General features: G+C 38.3%; 1 protein-coding gene across 2 annotated transcripts in view; it reads right to left on the bottom strand.

Annotated features, from left to right (window-relative positions):
- Window positions 1–14,809, bottom strand: part of LOC129720723 (fatty acyl-CoA reductase wat) — a 95,808-nt gene extending 80,999 nt beyond the window's left edge. The window contains exon 1 of one of the 2 annotated variants that reach the window (XM_055672358.1): window positions 14,788–14,809. The gene's annotated coding sequence lies outside the window, so the exon portion shown is untranslated. Of the gene's footprint in view, window positions 1–14,631; window positions 14,757–14,787 lie in introns of those variants that run through there. The other variant, XM_055672356.1, reaches the window with a different exon arrangement.
- Between the last annotated feature and the right edge of the window lie 3,128 nt (window positions 14,810–17,937).

The raw sequence follows: 17,937 nt of genomic DNA, 5'->3' as shown, positions 1-17,937 counted from the left end.
ATGGAATTTGTTTGATGCGAAATGTGTTAGAAATGCACGAAACATCGAGATCTGGTGTTATCTCGATTTTTTTTGAGAATGGCTTTCTGGGACTGATTTTCGTTCGAGTGGTTCATTTGGTCGAAAACACACAAAAATGCCAATGAATTTAGGATTTTTATGAAACATTGAAAACAATGTTATTTAACTCCTCTAATGAACCACACGTTTGCGGCTTACTTATTTATCGTAGGCCATTCGTATGTGATATTTAATTATGGTGATCATCTGGTTTTTCAGGAGTTTTCCTTTAGATCGACAAATAGACAAAAATAAAAATTACACTCATTTAAAGCTCAGCGGATCAACTGAAATCATAAAACCCAAAATATTTAATTACCTTAGAGTTGTACCGGGTCTGTGAACGATGATTTTTCGTTACTATCGAAAACGGGAACATTTTTCCTGAAAAATCCTGCTTTTGAGTGTTAGCAATTGATTGAATTTTTTTTTCGGCAAACTTAAACTTTATTTGAACTTAATTAAAAAACAAAGATGAAAAAAATCGGTGGAGTAGTTCTGTGGCAATCGTGAAAAACCAAAAGGCATTTTCCGAAGTACACCATTCCGAGTTAATTGTATATACAGTTTAGCGTATGGAAACGTGGTGAGGCGCCACGTGTTTTCAAGAATTTTTGCATTAAGATAGAGCAATAAAAAATTCAATGTTTTAAAAAATAACATAATTGTAGCCAACTTCAGGTGACAGTGTTTAATGAGTATTTTATAATATTAATCGGTTTCTGATTGTTCTCAAAGGGAAAAGGTTGATATTAAAAAATATAGATTATTTCGGAGCATTAAAAAATATTGAAAATTGCACTTTAATATTCCATTCAAATTTGAAATTTTTGTCATTTCTTGAAAGCTGAAAGGTGAACTTCCTTAATAAAGTATCTCGTATAATATGTTAGCAGCGGTCTACGATGATATAGGAAGCATTTTAATAAAACTGCCTAGAATATTTCATTAATTGAATTCAAATTCTCCAGCATAATAATTTTCGGTTGAAAAAAATATTTTTGACGTAACACTTCGTATTTGTTTTCAATACCGTGGTACATTTTGAAAAAGCGGAAATGAGACTGGCCAAGTTTAAGGTTAGATTTCAAATGACAACTGCATAATGACATAATAGATCTGAATTATTAATATGTCGTTGGATGGCTAAAATGATGGACAATTTTGTGACACAGAGCAGTTCCACAAAAAATGTCCCAGTTTTAATATTTTTTCTAAAGCGTCATTCTTGATTTGGCTGAAACTTTGCATAGACGTTTCTATAGGCAAAAGATGCTATTTTGTGCTATTGGTTTAATTTTTTGGAATACGACTCATTTTTAAGAAGCTATTGAAAAATGCTATTTTGGGAAGGTATGATTACAACTATTTTTAGGGGAAAAAAGGTTTGTTTGATCGATTTGACGTCCCCGACAAATTTGTAGTTAATAGTTTTGTCTTTCCGAAAAAAATATACACTCTAAAAAATTCCAAATTTTTTGAAAAAAAGTTGAAAGAAAAATTATAAATCAATTATCTAAAACAGCTCATTTTTTCAAAATCAAACTTTTGCCTTCCAAAAAAATATATGCCCCTCAAAAAACAAATTTAAAAAAATTTTTTTTTTTTAAAAATCATTACTTGTTTTTTCTTGATTTCTTCATGCTCGGACCGGTTGCATTGTTTAGATAATCTTTTAAAGTTTTTATAAAAAAATAAGCGTTTTTGATAATTAATTTTTAGTTTTTCTTTTAACATTTTTTCAAAAAGGATATATTTGTTTTAGAGTGTATATTCTTTTCGGAAAGACAAAATTATCCTCAACAAATTTGCAAAGACGTTACACCGATCAAACAAACCGTTTTGGCCCTAAAAATATTTGTAATCTTCAATACCTTCCCAAAATGGTATTTTTCAATAGCTTCTCAAAAATATTTCGTGTTCCAAGGAATTAAATCAATAGCACAAAATGGCTTTTTTTGCCTATAGAAACTATAGAAATGTTTTTTCCTTGAAGAAAAATAATTGGAGAGCAACGAACTGCAAACAGTTGATTCGTAGAATCGAGCGATTCATTCGAAAAGTCGACAGTAAGGTACAACGCTTTTGTTTCGGTATCCTGAAAAAGCTTTGTCGGAAAGCCGAATACGAACTTCTCTCAAATGTTCATCAATTTTTTTTCGTTAATTGTGAATGTATCTTCATGAGAATTAAATCGTTTTTTCTTTAAGTACGTTTCCTTTTTTGACAGCAGTAGAAAAAAATTCCAAAATTTTAGTTGTTACCCGTTAATGTTCGCTTCTATTAGCCTAGACTACCAACTAGTTGCTATGCTATCTCGGGCGTGCGACGCCACCATGCCTAGGACTCGCCAACCTAGGAATGGGAAGTCACCGGTCTACTGGTTAACTGACGAGATAGCGGACCTTCGCAGTGCGTACCTCCGTGCGAGACGGAGGATGCAGCGTGCGCGAACAGATGAACAGAGGACAGAGCGCCGCGCAGCTTTCAGTTCTGCCAAATCGACGCTGAAGAGTGCGATTAAGGCCAGCAAGAGGGCCTGTTTCGATAGGCTATGCGCGAGTGCCAATACGAACCCGTGGGGTGACGCCTACAGGATCGTTATGGCCAAGACCAAAGGCGCGCTGGCGACGACAGCCGTGTCGAGGTTCAGGAGGAGGCAAGGGTTACGAATGAGGAACTCATCGTGATCGCCAACTCTCTAAAGGTAAGCAAGGTACCGGGACCGGATGGTATCCCTAACCTGGCAATCAGGCTGGCGATAAAAACGGCCCCCGGGCTGTTTAGAGTAGTCATGCAGAGGTGCCTGGTTGACTGTCTCTTTCCGGATAGGTGGAAGCGGCAGAAATTGGTCCTACTGCCGAAGGCTGGGAAACCACCAGGTGACCCATCGGCATATAGGCCTATCTGCCTGCTAGGCACGGCGGGCAAGGTACTTGAGAGGATTATCCTCAACAGACTGGTGAGGTACACAGAGGGTGTGAACGGTCTGGCAAGCAACCAGTTTGGCTTCCGGAAGGGCAGGTCCACGCTGGATGCAATCGCCTCCGTCACCAAGACGGCGGAGATAGCACTCCAGCGCGAGGGAAGGGAAATACGCTACTGCGCAATCGTCACGCTTGACGATTCATCACGTTCAATAGCGCCAGCTGGGACTCCATAGCGCTCGCGCTCAGGAGCATCCATGTACCGGTGTCGCTGTACAAGATTCTGGGAAAACTACTTCCAGAATCGAGTACTGGTTTACAACACAGAGGAGGGTCAGAAGTGCGTTCCAATCACCGCAGGGGTTCCGCAAGGTTCCATCCTGGGTCCGGTGTTGTGGAACGTCCTGTATGACAGGGTGTTGAAACTAAAGTTTCCTGTAGGGGTTGTGATCGTCGGCTTTGCAGACGACATAACGCTAGAGGTTTACGGCGAGTCGATCGAAGAGGTCAAGTTGATGGCTGCGCACTGCATAAGCAAGGTCGAGGACTGGATGCGCTCCAGGAAACTGGAGCTCGCGCACCATAAGACGGAGGTCACGGTTGTGAACAACCGTAATTCGGAGCAACAGGCGGTGGTCAGAGTCGGAGACTGCACCATCACCTCAAAGCGATCGTTGAAGCTCACGTTCGGGAGCCACGTCGACTATGCCTGTAAGAGGCTCTCATCGGCTATTGCAGCACTATCTCGTATGATGTCCAATAGCTCAGTGGTTCATGGCAGCATGCGAAGACTTCTTGCCAGCGTGGTTTCGTCCATACTTAGGTATGGTGGCCCAGTATGGTCCAGAGCGCTAGGTACTAACAGTTACCGCGGTAAACTGGAAAGTACCTACAGGCTCATGTGCCTGAGTTGTGAGTGCGTATCGTACGGTGTCATACGATGCAATCTGTGTCTTGTCCGGCATGGTGCCTATCAGCATCCCCATCAAGGAGGACAGAGAGTGTTTCGACCAACGTGACACAAAAGGCATACGAGGTTCCAGAAGATCATTCTCGATGCTCCGTTGGCAGAGGGAATGGTCTAACTCCATCTGAACTTCCACCTGACACAGATCCTGCCAGGCCATGGTTGCTTCATGCAATATCTGCACAGGTTCGGGCATGCGAGGTCCCCCAAGTGTTCCGAGTGCGTGGAAGAGGAGGAGACTGCAGAGCATGACTTCTTCGTATGCCCCCGTTTCGTAAGAGCGAGGAGCAACATGATGGCTGTGAGCGGGCCTGGCACTACTCCGGACAACCTGGTTCGGAGGATGTGGGACAACCCGGACATCTGGAACGCGGCCTGTGCGGCCGCCTCCCAGATTGTCCTGGAGCTAGAACGTGTGTGGCGGTTCAACCACAAACACGCCAGTGGTGTCTAACTACCAGTCTCCAGGTAGTTAGCTAGGAGGTTATAAGAGTAAAGAGGGTGCATCACGCACAAAAGCCACTCCCCGACGTAATACTTAACCGTCGTTCCGGGAAGATCAGGGCTGGAGACTGGAGGGGTTTTAGTGGGTCGGGACAGGGACCAGTAGGTGCCTGGGGGAGTGCAACTACTCCAGAATCTCTCCCCTAGTCTCATCCCCACACCCTGAGTTCTTTTCTCAAGTGTCTGTTTGCAGATTTCCCCGCCACCTTAAAAAAAAGACTACTTTGTCTCGAATGCCTCGAAGATATAGCTTCTCTGAAAAGTTTGAAACAACCACCTTTAACACTCAATCTTATGATCTGCTTTGAGATTGCCATTAAAACCGGCAACGACCCCGTCGTTGTCAAACTTGTTCCGAAGAACAAAGATGTTAGCACCCTTACGTTCTTGTCCTTTAAAATTGGAGTTGATTCATCTCTAAAGTTGATGCAGAAACATGGCCAGAGAGCACTCTCTTACGCAAATTCGAGGAATACAAAGCATAGAAATTTCGCGCATTGACACCGCTATTGCTATTCCAGGTTTCGTCTCCAGTAACACTCATGATGGGTTTGAGCTAAACCCGGGGCACTCCTAGTTACATACAGTGCTGATAAAAGTCATTTTCTCCAGCAAAATTCTTTGAAACTTACAGCCAATCATTTCCAATTTTCACTTCCAATGATCGCAGCACTCTTTCAGATACACTAGATTTTCGTCCTAGTAACGTGCTGTTATACTCAGATGAAATAGATCGCGCGCATCGTTCACGGTTACGGAATCAAATTTGACGACAAATCCTACCAAATGATCTTCACTTCAAAGCGAAAAAGAAAAACAAACAGTCCACTCAACCAAAATGAACCTCACCGAAACACTTTTTCACTGACACTGACCGATGCCTTGACAATCTTCGTTAATTGATAAACTGATTTTGTTGTCTTGCTTCCATCGCATGAAATATAATAAAGTGTTTTGACAGTTCACTTCCATGCAAAAAGCGGGAAGGGAGACCTCTGAAAGGATTGTAAAAAAATAACGTTTATGGATGCTTTTTTTCACTTTCACTCAAGAGTGTCAACAAATATCAACCCTGGTTACATAATCGCAGTACCGATAAAGACATTAACAGATTACCCCGAAGAAACCACTGAATCCACCTATCCAATTCGTAGATGCCATAGGGACTGATCCATCATCTGCGATGTCTAGTTAGCGACTTAATAGGCTATACCGGGATGCACACAATAAGGTTCAATGAAGGTCTCCTCTGACTCTGTCGCGGTTCTACCATCTCCTAGAATCGATAATCTCCTCGTTCTTCGTCAAAGTTCCCGCCAATAGTGCTGTTTCGGTACTGAGTTCAGGGAAACACAGGGGATCTTCCAGCCTGTTATCTCAGGCAAGTATTCGGTTCAGGTGTGCTTCGATTGCATTTTGCTTCATGACATTATTCAAAATTGCAGCGTCGGGCTCTTTAGTATTGGAATGCATCAATATTGAAATGCATGGAATTTTCCGGATTTCATGAAGAGAATATCGAGAAGAGTCTTTTTTTCCGGACTTGCGTCATTCGAGTAGTCATCCTTATACTGCCACATTTACGCCACATTAACCATATTACCAACCAGAACCACCGCATTTTAGACCTCTGCTTTGTGAGCGCCCAGGAAACAGCCCCAAATTTGTGCAAGGCCCCTGCTCCAAATAAAATAGTCCCCCACCACTAGCCTTTATTATTTTCCATAAACGTAGAAATAAAACGCGATCTTGACACTGCATTCGCTACCGTATACTACGACTTCCGCAATGCCGACCACCAGAGTATCGCTGAGTTTTTCTCCGGGGTTAACCAGAACTCTATTTTAGACGCCGTTAATGCCGAAGACACCGCTTAAACTCTTTCCAACGTATTGGGCTACATCATTGACCGATACATCCCAAAGGAGAGCCAGTTGAAATCAAAGAAGAGAGATGCCTTGAACAAATTTACTAAGCACCGTCAGCGCTGCAAACTTCCAGTGTCATGAAAGGATTTTCAGTTGAGATTGAAATCTTCTGATTACCATTTTTCAACGAACGAGCTGAGAATGAAAGAGACTCTCAGCTCCAAACAGTTGACAGTGATAGCAGCGTTTCGTACACGCTGTGTTGCTTTAGCGATGTTTATGTGGGTGAGATCGTAGATGCTTATATAGTTCATCGGCTTCATCCAATGAATTGGCTCAAATCAAATAATTTCGGTATTAAATCAGACATCTCATTTCTTTCAATGACCGTCAATTGGCATCAAAACCAAAACCGAAAACCGAAATTTCACGGTCCCCCCCCCCCCCCCTCGGGTAATTTTGCACAAGGTGTTTTTTCGAGCAGGTGAACATTTTGTATAGGGTTTTTTTTTTGAAAATTTCTGGTCACGTTTTTTCCATACGATGATTGGCGCCCTAGAGAACATAGACCAAATAAATAAATAAATAAATGAAATAAAAACTGAACTGATATCTTGGAAGAGAATGTACTGGGACAGACAACTCTGCTCGTCTCCGGCTTGGCACGCAACGAATGAAGAATAGCACACAACCGAACACCTCTCATGGTGCCTTTTTACGATTACATGGAGCGTTCGGTGTTTATTTGTTTTCACTTGCTTTGTGACGTTCTGGTAAACTGCTAGGATCTGTATGTAATGTTGAATTAGTGTTGGAAGTGTAGCTACACCAGAGTTACACCTCTGCACTGTAGCTGTTCGTTTTTGGATTTCAGCCTGGAGGCGGTGTCTGTTGGTAATTATTTGTTTATTTATTAAGACTTATTCAAAGACTTCTATTTTTTTTCTGCCGCGAATGGTTAAATTTTAAAACTGTTAGAGAATCTATTTTTAAACTTGACAAAAATATATGTGTTTTTTATTAGATTGCTTACGAAATTGAGTAAAGTTTCATGAGCACTTAGGAATCAATCAAATTCTATTCCTATCAAGAATAATCAAGTTGAACCGGGATTTTTGGGTCGTTTGACTTTCCTTTTCAAAAACTTTAATGGCTTGAGTTTTGTATACAGTGTTTGAAATGGTGTCCTTGTTTTGCATTATGGCAATAGCAAAATAACAATAACGAAACCATATTTAACCATATTTATGTTGAAAATAGCATTAGCAAACCATTTTTTATACCAGGGTTATTATGAATGACACAAAGATACACGGAAATCGAAAAACGCCTTGCTATGGGCAGATTTATTATTCATTTAATAAAAAAAAACTGAGAGATATGCGCTCATAAAACCAACTACGTAATAACCTTATAAATGGAGCAGGGTAAAATTTGATAAAAAGCAAGTGTGCAACTTTTTCGTCTATTTGATGTCGCCCAGTTTTTGATCAAAGGCTATACAAACTGGTACTGAGGGAACGGGTTTTTGTGGAGCGTAAAATGTGTGCCATCCAAAAACAAGGCACCCAACACTCCTATCCTAAGTCAGTCCAACCAGTTCGACAAGGTTATTTTTTTGCCATACTAAAAACCAATCTTATCGTAATCGAAAGCCCTATCCTAAGTCAGTCCAACCAGTTCGACAAGGTTATTTTTTTGCCATACTAAAAACCAATCTTATCGTAATCGAAAGCCCGAATGACAATTTCACCTGGATAAGGCGAAGGCTGGAGTTGCAACGCGAAGCGTGCATTGCTGTTTTTTTTCTCTCAGGCTGCTCCAAGCTGTCAAGGAATCAATTCACTTTCCTCTAGCCAGTTTCTCGCAACGACAACTCCCAGACCCACAGCCACACGAGAAACGCCGCGCATTCCACCCTTCATTGTATGCAACTCAGCGCTTGTGAAGAATAATATTTGGGTCAACATCAGCGAAATATGCGCGCATATTTGTGGCCGGCCCTGTTCATCAGCAGCGCGACGCGGACGCTGTTGTCCACTCTCTTGGCGTTTCAAGAGCCTTCACGACATGGCGGTAGCAGCTGTTGAGTTGGACTGTGACGTCGTCGTCGTCATTCTCTCGTTCGTTGTCATCGCCGTCCGTCGCCATCGGCGTCGTCAGTTAATTGTGGGCGCGCGAACAAGTGTATTACATAAACCCGGACAGCTCGCGTGCCTCGGAAAGTGCAGCAGCAACAGCAGCGGCGACAGACGAAAGCCCAAAGGTATCGCGCAACATCGAGCATAGCCTTTGAGGTTCGTCCTGTGGTACTGAACTATTGATTGTCTCATCTCGGTAGGTGGTGGCAATACTATTTTACCTTGCCAAATGATGGTTGATGATGGATATGAAGTCTTTTTTATAACTTTTTGATCACGTCTCTTTTCTTTCAACTTGGTGTGGCGCTACCGGCACGAGATTGCTCTATCTAGTAGTAGGTACCAACGAATGTCATCGGAATCTGTTGTTTGTACAGAATCTTGCTAGATGAGTGTATTATATTTTCAGTACTCCATTGCGTGATTTCTTAGGTACAAAAATTTTTCATATTCATCAATAGAAATGAACTGATTTTTGTTTTTGAAGTTGCAATAGGTTTTTAATAATTAAAGTGGTTTAACCTGATTGCTTAAATGTTTGTACTTTTTTTGGTTAATTTAGTTTAAGTACGCATCCAATAATTTGCAATTTAACTAGATTTTGGTCTTTTACATGTGACTTTATGAATTATGGTTTGTAGCGTACCAGCTCAGACCCGAACCGATAAAAATACAATTACTCAGTACAGTTAGGAGGTTCACTGATTTTTGGATCATTTTATTTTTAAACAGTGTTTAACGCTAGGCTGAAATGGTCTGAATGCCTGCAGACTCGTCCTCTAGTCCTAATTGGCAATCTAAATGCGAATCGTTTTTGTTCATGTTTTATGGTAGTTTTATCAAAACTTTTATCAAACTTCATCAAACTCCAAGAATAATAAGTGAAATTCACCTTATGAACCATCTCTGAGAAACTTCCCTAAAACTTTATAGGGGTTTTGCCAAAGTTTTATGGTACTCATCTCTAAGATGATTCTACCTTGAAATGCGCCCATAAAATTCTCGTAAAGCCATTTTATCCCTTCGAAGAGAATACAGTCCGGAAAATAAGGTATCTCAAGTCGTTGCATACCCACAAGATTTGCCAAGCGGATGGTTGTGAGTTCAAATCTTAGTTGAATCAGGTCATTTGATGTCAAAAAGGACTTTAGAATGTGTTTATTCTCAGGCTTCTTAACCACCTACCCTTCCTTTACGTTGAATTCTATAATTTACCGTGGTGCGATAATTTACAAAAAACTAAGTTCCTCTTATGAACAAAACTGGCCAGAAGGACGCACAAGGAAGCTTCTCCAGGGGATTACAATTGGCGATATTTGGTAGGGGGAATGAGATTCGATATAGTAGAGCAGTAAGCGTGTAAAAGAAAAACATACATATTACACACAAGCACGGATAAATAATAAGCATGCCACTTCGCAGTAACGGTATTACCTATAAAAGAAAGGCGGGATACAGCAGCCAACCGGGAATATTTCACAATAGATCAACTACGCAGTGCAGAAGCCCGGACTAAAAAAAAAATGTATCTCAAATATACAAACATCTCTCTCAAATGGATGACGATAGGTAGATAAGGTTTATAAGGTTTAAAACAAATAATGGATAACTAAGGCTAAATTTCAATAAAAACCTATGATTGTATTTTGAGGTAAAAGAAAGAAGAATTTTAGAATTCAGAATTTTGAGTTTTGAATCCATAATTTCTAGTTGTGATACCTAAAACAATTATTTTTGAGCTTTTTTAATTTTGGCGTCGACGTTTTATGTTTTCCAAGGACCGATTTTAAGACTGCCTTGTTCAAATTCATAAAAAAGTCTCAATTTTTTTTTTTAATTATCATTTTAGATCTGGCCGAAACTTTGCACAGATGCTCCTATGTACTAATAGTGTCCTTTTGAGCTATTGAAAAGAGTTTATGTAAAAAAGATATCATTAATCCAGAACTAGAACGGTCAAATCATTTATCTTTGTAAAAAACTTTGAGGAAAAATGAAAGATTATTTATTTTCAACTATTACTGTGAATTTACCTTTTCCTAAATTGTCCTAATGGTCCTAAATGAATTTTCCCATAAATCAACTTAGAGACGACGAACCCGGTGAGCAATTACTCTGCTACACTCTAACGCAATTATGCATACATTAGGGTCACCAAAGTTTATAGGAAAGGTTGATAAGCTATAAACAACTGAGGCATTCCAAGGAAAATGAAAAAAAAAGCTTTTTTTTATGTCCTTTCCTATTTCGATGAAACAGTTGTTCTTTTTTGATAAGGAGTTATTTTATGATATCAGTTCTTCATGTAGACTCAAGACTGTTGTTTCAAATGGGCCTATCCAAAAATATGACTGATGGATGATATGTTTTATATCAGAAAAACGGTTTGTTTGATTGGAATAATGTCTTCTGCAAAGTCGTTTGTAATTAAATTGGGGATCTAAAAAAAACCTATATACACTGTAATTTTTTTTTCTCAAGTCAAATTATCAAAGTTGTAAAATGCAAAATATCTCAAAAAGTACTTTATTTTTCAAGAATCTAATTTGTTCACACATTGAAGATGACAATATGTACTACTATCTGTCAAATCGAATGGTAATAGAAAAGTCTAAAACAAAGAAGTTCTGAACGTTTGAGTATTTGACATTTTGATCCAGAACTTTTTTTGAGTGGTTTTTTTTTCTAACTACACATTCTAATGTTAAAAAAATTATCGCTAAGAGCATGATACCAATCCAACGCGCTGCTTTGGACCATTATCAATCATTTTTATACTAACCCTGTTGATATTGAATACGCGTAACTCACCGGCGATCCCTGTTTTCAGAAAGTTGTAAAAGTAAAACGAGCTCACAGGGTAATCAATATAAACAGTATGTGTTTATATCAAGTAAATCCAGATTTAGAGAACCGGAGCTACGAGATTGAGCAGAGACAGGTTTCGCTGATAATCTCGCGCCTGAGGCAGTCCGCGCTACATCGAAAATCAATGTTGATCGATCACTTTAGATTTCGCTGAAACTTTTCACAGTTGTTTGAAGAAGGGATCATTTTATAATATCAGTTCTTCGCATAGATTCACGACTGCTATTTTAAAAGAGCCTGTCCCAAAATGTGACGATGAGTAAAAGATTCTACTTCAGAAAGACGGTTCAATTGATTGAAATGACGTCTTCAGTAAAGTTGTAGGTAATGAAGTTTCAGAAAAAACTATACACTATAATTTTTTTTCTGTGCCAAAACAACAGTGGTTACGCCTATTTGTCAAAATTTGGTGCTGGTAAAATAACAAATGAATAAATCAAATTTTCAAAAAAAAAGTTAGAGATATACTATCTTTTGCTGTTTCAGACAAAAAAAAGTTTTTTGAAAAGAAATTCGTTATTTTTACAAATACTACACCTCATTAGCAAAACATTGATACTTGTTCGAATATGGTAGAATAAAAAATAAAAAAGTAATGATTTTTTGAAAAAAAAAAAATTTTTTTTTTCGAATATTTCACTGTTTTCTTGGAGGATAAAGTTACTATCTACAACTTTGCTGAAGACATTTCAACGATCAAATAAATCGTTGAGAAGCTAGAAATATTAATTATCATTAGGCCGTTAGAAATTTTATTTCTTCCCCTTCAACAGTCTTGAAAATTGGAAGGGAAAAAACAAATAGTTTAAGCCGTTTTGTTGATATTATTGGTTTGTTGCTATATCAAGCGGATATACGCTAGAGCATAAAAAATGTCATTTCCATCACAGATACGTAATGCAGGCTTTAATCTTAATCATCAGTTGTGCTATTTGCGCACAAAATTGATGTTGTTCCGCATCATTCAACTTTTGCGTGTAGCATTTGGAAATGGTTGATGAGTGACAAACACATATTTTTTTTTAAATTTGCAGTTGAATAATTTTGTAAATATTCAGCACACTGTACCAAACTGCTGTAAACCAACTAATTTTTGTTGGCGAAATTGTTGAAATGGCTGCCAAAAACCTATTTTGTAGAATTTCTCAGTTGTTGAGCTGTTGAACTTTGTAGATATGTAGAAACAAGTTTGTATAAAAAATACTAGAAATAATGTGTAGAATCTGATTTTGCTGCAACATTATTTTAATATGTCTTATTGGATTTATAAATACAGTGGTGGAAAAAAAATAGGTGTGTGCATAACTTATAAAGTCATCTGCGTTTTAACCTATCATGTATAAGGCATGTTTGAACGCAATATCTGTGTGAGATTGCTTACATTATGGGCAATGAATAGGAAAATGCTATCTGTCAAAATTCATGGTATTTTGTCCGTGAGCGAAAAAAAATTCCATTGATCAATATTTTAAGTGGAAGAATTGATAGGTGTAAATTAAACTATACATCGTGATGTGACTGTTAATACAATTTGCTTATTGAAAAATATTGATGCATTCCACACATCTATATCCATCAAAACGAAACTTGAATTGAAGGTGACGTCTAAAACCTTACGGAACCATCTGATTGATTGTAAATACCGTGCTCGGATTGCCAGAAAAACTTTTTTCGCACGGGAAAGATTTCGCGAAAAAAACTGCTGTTTTTGTAAATATTATCTGGATATCACGGACAAAATACCGTGGATTTTGACAGATTGCATTTTTATATTTATTTCTCATAATGTAAGCAATTTCACACAGATATTGGTTTCAAAAATGCCTTGTACATGATAGGTTAAAATGCAGATGACTTTATAAGCAATGCTCACACCTATAATATTTTCCACCACTGTTTGTCGAATTTTGAAAAAAATATAAACAATACGGGACAACTTTGAGTAACTGTGCATTTGTTACCACAATATATCTAACTAATGGTAGCAGTGGTCATAGGCTCCTACAGGGAAAAAAAACTGTGCATTTATGGCATAATCCAATCCAAAAAATATATTCATTGAGATATATTACACTTTAAGATTGTTTTTATTTCGTTACAATTTGCTGCATTTTATATTGTAATTCTTTGCTGAAAATAAATGTTAGTTCCTACAACTTTTCCTTTGTCATTATTTTGATTGAAAGAGTAGGTTGCCCGTTATATTTCTTTAAATTTTACTTCCATGTTTGAAGAGTTACTCTGCACGAAAAAGTTATATGCAATTAAAAGTGAGCTGTATTCAAATTAACGAATTAAATTTGAAGTAAAAAATTAGTATTATTTTTCGGGAGATTCACAAAAAAAAAGACATTTCGGGATGTTTTCGTGTCCATATTTTGAATCACTCTATAAAATAGTTTATGTTAAGATAAAATAAAGTTCCAGAACTTTCTTAAAATAGGACAAAAGAACTTTGCATTTGTCATTTGTTCCATTAATGATAAATTGTCACATGGGATTATATGGGAATAACAACTGTTTTTCGTACACTATTTTTTATCACCAGACAAACAGTAGTTATCAACTTCGTACTTAAGTATTTACATTCTTAAACAGTACCAAGAGAAACTAAGTCTAAATTACGTCATTTATATTTTTTTGAACTCTGCTTCCAATAACTGTGCAAAATCCAAAAAAAAAAACCTGTTCCACAATACATTGCGTTCCGTAATCGAAGAAACATATCAACTAGGTGTGTAACCGGCATAATTAGGCTAAGAAGGGTGTAACGAAACCATTCCAGAACTGCAACGCGCACCGATATGCAGCGGGCTGAAACTAAAATCAAAAGTATTTCGGCAGAAACTCAGGTTTTTGGTTTGGTGCGTCTGTTCGTTTTGTCACGAAACCCGTTAGGTACAGCTGCAGCGAGAGCTTTTATTGCAAACATGCGAAGCAGCTTTCACTGCGCGTTGCGGCGGCCTGTTTTGCCAACACGGAGGCCGGTGATACTGGCGGCTGATTTTTCCTTCGCGCAAAATGACCTTCGAAATGTAATCTTGTTTTTTTTTTTTTTTGGTATGTTTTCCTTCACTATGTCACAATTGTCGCTCGTAAATAACTATTGGTCACCATCGGATCGGAGTCCGCTCAATCTGTTCGGAGTGGGTTCAATTCAGGTTTATCACCAATATTATAACATATCCCAAATCACAAATGATTTCCAAAAACAGATGTGCCCGTTATATGCCAAAGTAATCACAGATCTTCATCGGATTCACAATACTATTTACTATCGTAACTTGGAATTTTACCCCGGTTAGCTTCGCATCCGGAGAAAAACACTGTCTCACTGATAAACTATACTGCACGCGGTATTAACCAGATTTGGGAGCAGGTACTATGCAACACTATTACAAATACAAATACTATTTGGAAGTCCAAATTTGGGCTGGGAAGCTCGTAATCACCTTTGCTAATATAACACTTTTGGAATACGCGTCCGAACCGCGCCGAAGGAGACTTTCAACTGACGCGAAACGGCGACCCGTTGTTGGTTGGGTTGTCCAAAGCGCGCGAATTCGACAGGTTTGGGTTTCGAAAAGGCCGGTGGTGCGACGTTTTCCAGCGCGGGGTAGTGAATATACTGTCAATGCGCATAAGTATACCGATCAGGCAAATGCAGTGGACGCATGGGTCCACGTGCGGTACCAGGTATAGAGGAGAGTACTGCAAGCAGTACACTTAATTGCAGGCAGCGGGAAACCAGCCCGAAGAGTCATGCCCGAATCCGTGGTGCGAATCAAGAGTGGTGCGAGTGAGACGGGGAGATGAGTTCGTCGTAATGGCACACGGATTGGAACGTTTTGAAATGACGGGTTTCACCGCGTAGATCAAAATTGGCTTCGACCAAATCCAGTGCTGTCGGGGTTTGACGGTGCGAAATTTTAGGCCGAAGCAGCGCCAAGGACGTATTGGATGAAATTTTGTTCGGTGAAGGCGCTCTGTCCCAAACCTGTACGCGGTTGTTTATTATGATTTTATAAAGTTACATTCTGGCTGACTGCTGTCACACTGACGGACAGCACTTTTAGGTTAAATGAAAGGCTGATAATGTGTTTGTAAATAACCGCGTTGTGCAGTTTTAGAATGCAAGGAAAATCAACTGCGTATGAGTCAATATTAGGTGTAAATCTTTTATTTTCTTCGATATTAAATGTTATGAATGAAACTATAAATTACAAAACAATTAATCTATGATTTCTAATATTTAGGCTTGAAAAAAACAATTTTATATGCAAATATGTTAAAAATGCAGCATGGATTTTTGAGGTTTATTTAATTAGATTAGAAATTAAATAAATTTAAAACAAGAAAAAAAACTGAACTATAAAAAAATCAAATTTTGGAAGGTTATTTGACACACACATAACGTTTTTTCTATGTTTTGAGCTGAAAATATTATCCTCTAGATTTGGATTTTCGGTTCTAAGAACATATTGCTTTCAACACATATATCGCTTCATCGCAGAAATTAAAATATTGGACCGTACTCTAAACCCAAAAATGCTACCACTATTGGGGTGTTTCCACATCAGCAACACCACGCACACCGTTGACCATCGAACTGACGTCGATAAAATTAATTAAGTTCTACATCAAGTGAAAGAACTACAAGAACGAAGGCAAGTCACCACCACTTTACAGCTAAACTTAAACACACACACGAACATTAACAACCGAACTCTCAACCAATAGAATAATCTCGGAGAATTATTTTTACTTAACTATTCTTACCAAAGCTTATAAACCCGTTTAATGGGTAATATCCACCAAATGCTCAAAAAAAAAAAAGACTTTTTTCATGATTTTTGCCTTTCTCCTAGAAAGGTATATCAATCACTGGAAAAACCGAAGGTATAAAAGTGGTCTCAATGCACAATGGTCCATAAACAAAAAATAGTGGGAAATTTGGGTCTAGGGCAGTGGTTCCCAACCGGGAGTTCGCGACCGGCAAGGGGGCCGCGAGGCTCATCCAGGGGGCCGCGAAGCTCTTGGCCAATTTGACTGGTAGTTGAAATTTCTTTCTAGATACCTCTGTGAAAGCGAATTTCAACTCTTCTGCGTATTATGATTATTATTTTTTATTTGAATTATGTAACGTAAGATTTGTATCTTTTTCAATGTTACAACGTGGATAGATTTGGATTTTAATTGTTATTTTTTCTACTACAATGTTATTTCTCAAATTATTCTCTTTAATCATACCTACTCGTCTACTGCAAGTTCAACAGGAGATCCCTCTTAAAGCATGAATTTGAATTTAGTAGCATGATTGAGGTTGGCAAACTATTCCAGTAGACAATGCCTCTGACAAAGAATGATGGGCTATAGTAGGAGGAACTATGCTGAGGAAATTTGAAATTTTGTGAACGTGTACCCCGCAACGGTACAAGCTTTTCGGAGAGATAATTAAAAGCTTTAGTTTCAATAAACAACATACAGCATGATCTGTATTTATAGAAGTTTGTAAGAGAACACCCTATTAGACTCTTATGCAAATTCTGAAACACGTGCATATTTTGACAGGTTGAAAGTATACCGGCCACAAGCATTCAACGCTAGACGCAACTTATCAATTGACCTACTCAAGGCATTGGAGTAAATGAAATCACCATAAGTGAACTGGGGTAAAAGCAATGCTTTGAAAAGTTTAATTTTGGTCTGTGTATCGTAATGTTTAGTTGTCAAACTAAGTCGTTTCAATGAACCGTAAATTTTTGCGCATTGACTAATAATGTGTGCATCCCATTCTAAGTTATTTTTAAAGATTACTTCTAAGTCATTCACGCAGCTTACAAATGTAACAGCAACGCTGTCAATAAAAATAGGTGGAGGGCATGGGCGAACTTTTTGTTTTGTAACTAACATAGCTTTAGTTATACTGGGATTTATTGGTAGTAAGGTCCTTTAACTCTCAATTATTATTAGCATAGATATAAAGCTGGACATCATCAGCAAAAAGATGTATGGAGCAGAAATCAAACACATTTAGAAGATCGTTCATGAAAAGAAAGAAATGTAGGGGCCCAAGAACTGATCCTTGCGGAGCTCCTGATAAAATAGGTTGAAATATTGACAGAACACCATTGCAAAACACTGCTTGACTTCTATTACTTAGATAACTATTCATAAGATTAGCAGCTGAACTGGAAAAATCATAGAGTGATCTTAAACCACCAACTAGTTTGCTGTGAACACACGATCAAATGCCTTAGCAAAGTCAATAAGAAGCAAGATAATAAAACCATTTTTATCAATTGATTTTGCTATATCATCATGCACTTTTAAAAGCGCAGTCTCAGTACTATGTTGGTTTCGGAATCCAGATTGAAAGCTATAAAGAAAATTCATTCTGTTTACAAAGGTAGATATCTGGGATTTGATTAATTTCTCGAACACTTTGGAAGTAGTTGACAACAAACTAATGGGTCTAAGATTAGAAATCTCTGCGACACCAGGTTTTTTATTTATGGGAATAACTTTGATTTTTTTCCACTCAGTGGGGAACGAGCTTGCATCAAAGAGATGTTTGAGCAACGGCAATGCAACTGGAACAA

The sequence above is a fragment of the Wyeomyia smithii genome, chromosome 2, assembly GCF_029784165.1.
Source record: "Wyeomyia smithii strain HCP4-BCI-WySm-NY-G18 chromosome 2, ASM2978416v1, whole genome shotgun sequence".
Lineage (NCBI taxonomy): Eukaryota > Metazoa > Arthropoda > Insecta > Diptera > Culicidae > Wyeomyia > Wyeomyia smithii.
This window is presented reverse-complemented; position numbering and strand designations above follow the sequence as displayed.